The following is a 4,287-nucleotide window of genomic DNA, read 5'->3' on the forward strand; positions in this document are numbered from 1 at the left end:
TTTTTTTTTTCTACTACAGATATGTAAGTTTATCTTACTGTGGTGGCTTTCATATTTCTGTGATGTTGGAAGCATTCTCACTGGTATTCCAAACATCAGGCTTCAGGAAAACTTCCAGGCTTAGACAGACAAGGAAAAAGGCTCAAAAGATCTACATCTTAAAAAAAAAAAAAAAAAAAAAAAAATCACCAGTAAAACCTTATGAGCATTAGTTAAAGAAGGTGAACCCCTTAGGTTGGAAGACAATTAGGATATAACTGGAGAGCAGCTGCTTCACAAGTAGAGTCAATTTAACAGTGTGGATGGAGTGAAGCTTTTGCTGATATGACACATCTCAAACTAAGAAGAAACACTTGAATAAACTCATTAAAAATTGGAACCTGTAATGTACAAAGTATGAACCAAGGAAAATTAAAATTTTTAAAAAATGAAATGAAACACTTAAAGATAGATGTCCTAGACTTTAATGAGCTAAAATGTACCACTATTGGCCATTCTGAATAAGACACTCTTATATAAGTTCCTTATATAAGGAATGACAAACTGAAGAAACACAGAGTTGCATTCATTGTCAAGAAGAAATTTTCAAAATCTATCCTGAAGTGCAAAGCTTTAAATGATAGGATAATATTTACATGCCTAAAAAGAAGAGCAGTGAATGTGACCAGTATTCAAGTTTATACACTATCAACTAATGTCAAAGATGAAAATGTTGAAAATTTTATAAACTTCAGTAGTCTAAAGTTGGTCAAATATATAATCAAGATAAATTGATATTTACTGTTCATTGTAATGTGAAAGTTCAAATTAAATAGGAAGTATCAGGAGTTGTAAAGCATGCCCTTCAGTAGAAATGTCTGTGAAGAAAAAAACCATAGAATTTTGAAAGACCACTGAAATATTTATTGGAAATATTTTTAAACAACAACAACAACAACTGTATGCATGGAGTTAACCAGATGGAATACACAGTAATCAAATTGAATACATATCTGAAAAGAGACAATGGGAAACTCAATATCATCAGTCAGAACAAGGCTAGGTACTGACTTCAGAACCGACCATCAATTGTTCACATGCAAGTTCAAGTTGAAGCTGAAGAAAATGAAAGCAAATCCACTAAAGCCAAAGGAGGAAATGCAGTTTATCTTGTCTAACTCTAGTGACCCTCACATTAATAGTTGATCTATTCAACAATAATGACCATAGACAAGCTGAGTTGTGAATGACATCAAGTATTTCCTACATAAAGAGGACAAAAAAAGTCATGAAAAAGACAAGGAAGAGAAAAAGGCCAAAACATATGTCAGTAGAGACTCTGAACTTGCTCTTCAAATTATATTAGCTAGAGTGAATGGAAGAAATGATAAAATAAAAGAACCACACAGAAAATTTTGAAGAGTGGTTAGAGAAGAAAAAGTAAAAGTATTATAATGAAATGTGAAAAGACCTGGAGTTAAAAAATCAAAAGAGCATACTCACCATTTCTCAAATGGAAAGAATTAAGGAAAGAATTAAAACTTTGAGTTGCAGCATTGGTCAATGTATAACCATTTCAGGAAATAGCAATTCATCAAGAGCTGAAAATATTGGAAGAAATCTAAGCTACAATGAAGGTATTCATGAAAAATAAGTCTAAAGAAGTTGACATAATATCAGTTGAGATGTTTCTACCGTCACTGAATGTGTTCTGTTATCTATGCCAAGAAATTGGGAGATAACGACTTGGCCAATTAACTGGAATAGATCCAAAGTTTTTCCTATTTTAAAGAAAGGTGATCCAACAAAACATGAACAATATCGTTTATAGCTCATTGGATTATAATGTTGCTGAAGATCATTTAGAACTGGCTTCAGCATTGCATCAGCAGGGAACTCTCAGAAATTCAAGTGGGATTAAGAAGAGGATATGGAACCAGAGCAATCATTGCTGATGTCTGATGGATGTTCACTGTAAGCAAACAACATTAGAAAAATGTTTACCTGTGTTTTGTTGACTATATAAAAGGCATTTGACTGTGTGGATAATAACACATTATGGATGATACTGTGATTAATGAGATTTCTGGAACATGCAACTGTTGGCTTGAGGGATGTGTTCATAGACAAAAGGGCAATTGTTCAAACAGATACTGTGGGATTTAAATTCAGGAAAAGTGAACATCTGGAGTCTATCCTTTCACCATACATACTCAATCTAGAGGTAAACAAATAATTTGAGAAGTTGTACAACATGAGGAAGAACACAGTCTCAGAACTGGAGGAATACTTATTAAAAACCTTCACCCAAATCACAATGAAAAGCTAGCAAAAAATTAGGAGGAGAGGGGCTTGTTAGTTATACACTGATTAATCATACTGACCACTACACTCTTGGCATGCTCATGCAATCCATTATTTGATAAACCAGATATTAGAACATGTCCAAGTAGTTATTACACAAATGTTGTATAAAAGCAAATGATACTCAGAGATAATATGTGGTTGATGAAGGTGATAGCTCTATGGACCTAACATATAACTGTCTAATGTAATTCCTCATTTTCCTTAATAATTATTGGTTGCTATTGTTTTCAGAAAAAAAAAATGAAAACAGGAAAAATGAAGAACAAGGAGTTCTGGTAGCACAATGGGTTAGGTGTTGGCTCTCTAACTCCAAGTTTGTAGCTTCAAACTCACCAGAAACTTTGAAGGTGAATGATGAGGCTATCTGTTCCCAAATTATTTTCAGTCTCAGAAACCCAAAAGAGTACTTTCACTCTATCCCATACTGTTGCTAGAGTCCTGGTGTGGTGCAGTGTGTTAATGCACTGGACTGCAAAGTCAGTTTGAACCACAAGATTTGTGGTTCAAGCTCACCAGCTGCTTATCAGAAACCCTATACAGTGTTACCAAAGGTTGTAACAGATTAAATATAACACCTAACAACAACAGCAACAATAGTGTTGCTAGGAGTCCTGGTGTGCTGCTATGGGTTAATGCTCCAGACTGCAGTGTTGTAAGAACTGCAAGATCTTTAGTTCAAGCTCACCAGCTGCTCCTCAAAAAATCTATACAGGGTCACTGTGGGTCAGAACTGACTCAAAGGCACTTAGCAACAACAACATAATGTTGCTGTGAAGTCCTGGCATGATGCTGTAGGATAAGCACTGGACAACAAGGTCAGTTTGAATTGCAAAGTTGGTGGTTCAATCTCACCAGCCGCTCTCTTCTAGGAAAGTCTATACACAGTTACTATGAGCTGGAACCGACTCGAGGACACAATAGAAAAAAACAGTACTACTATGAGATAAATTTGACTCCACAGCAGTGGATTTGACTTCAGCTTAACCAGAAGAATAAACATATCTGTGTTGGAAGATCTGCAGTCAGAATGCTCCTGAGAAGCAAAAATAGCGACTCTTTTTCTCATTCACTTTGGACATGTAACTATACCCTGGAGAAGGACACCATATTGGATAAAGCAGAGGGTCAGTGTTAGCACGATGAACTGACATAGTTGCTGAAGCAGAGGGTGCACGCAATGGCAGTGATTACCAGGTTGACGGAGGACTGAGTAGTGCTTAGTTCTATTGTACATAAGATCCTTAGGAGCTGGAATCAACTTGGCAGCATCTTGTTGGCAGAGGGCTTCAATTCACTGTAATCACTCTCTGAAGAACGCAGGATTTGAAAAGAGGTTCCAGCTTCATGCTAACACAGTCACTTGGGCCAGGAAAAAATGGGAACTTAGGCCAATTACAGTTGAATTTAAAGTTGTAAGCAATTAGTGAACCCATATTTTCATTGACCATGTGAGTCAACCTTCCAGATTTTACTACAAGTCTTAGAATGAGAAGTACAAAATGCCTGTTTATCAGTGTATCCCAAACACTGTTGGTTTAAAATACATGTGTGCATTTGCATTCAATGAAGGCAGACTATGCAATAATTTCAAATAAACAAGTCAGGAGAAGCAATAGATTGGAATCTTTGTCAATTGTTTGCATAAAAGAGTGGTATTCTCACTTTATTGTGTAGACAGGAAAGCAAATACTTTAAGAATAATGAATGCATGGTTCTCGTGTTTTAATCGGGTGGCAGAAAATTCAAAACCCCATCACTTTCTTACTTTCTTGTACAGTCACAATTCCCCCCCACACACACACACACACTCCATATTCCTATTCACATATGTGTCTAACACACTTCAGAAATGATACCACGCTTGCTGCTTCCATTGCCATCTGCTTTATTGTAAGTTATTCCTTTCATTTTTTTGTAATTTCTGGAAATTGTGTCTTTCTT

This window comes from Chrysochloris asiatica, unplaced genomic scaffold (assembly GCF_000296735.1).
Source record: "Chrysochloris asiatica unplaced genomic scaffold, ChrAsi1.0 scaffold00300, whole genome shotgun sequence".
Lineage (NCBI taxonomy): Eukaryota > Metazoa > Chordata > Mammalia > Afrosoricida > Chrysochloridae > Chrysochloris > Chrysochloris asiatica.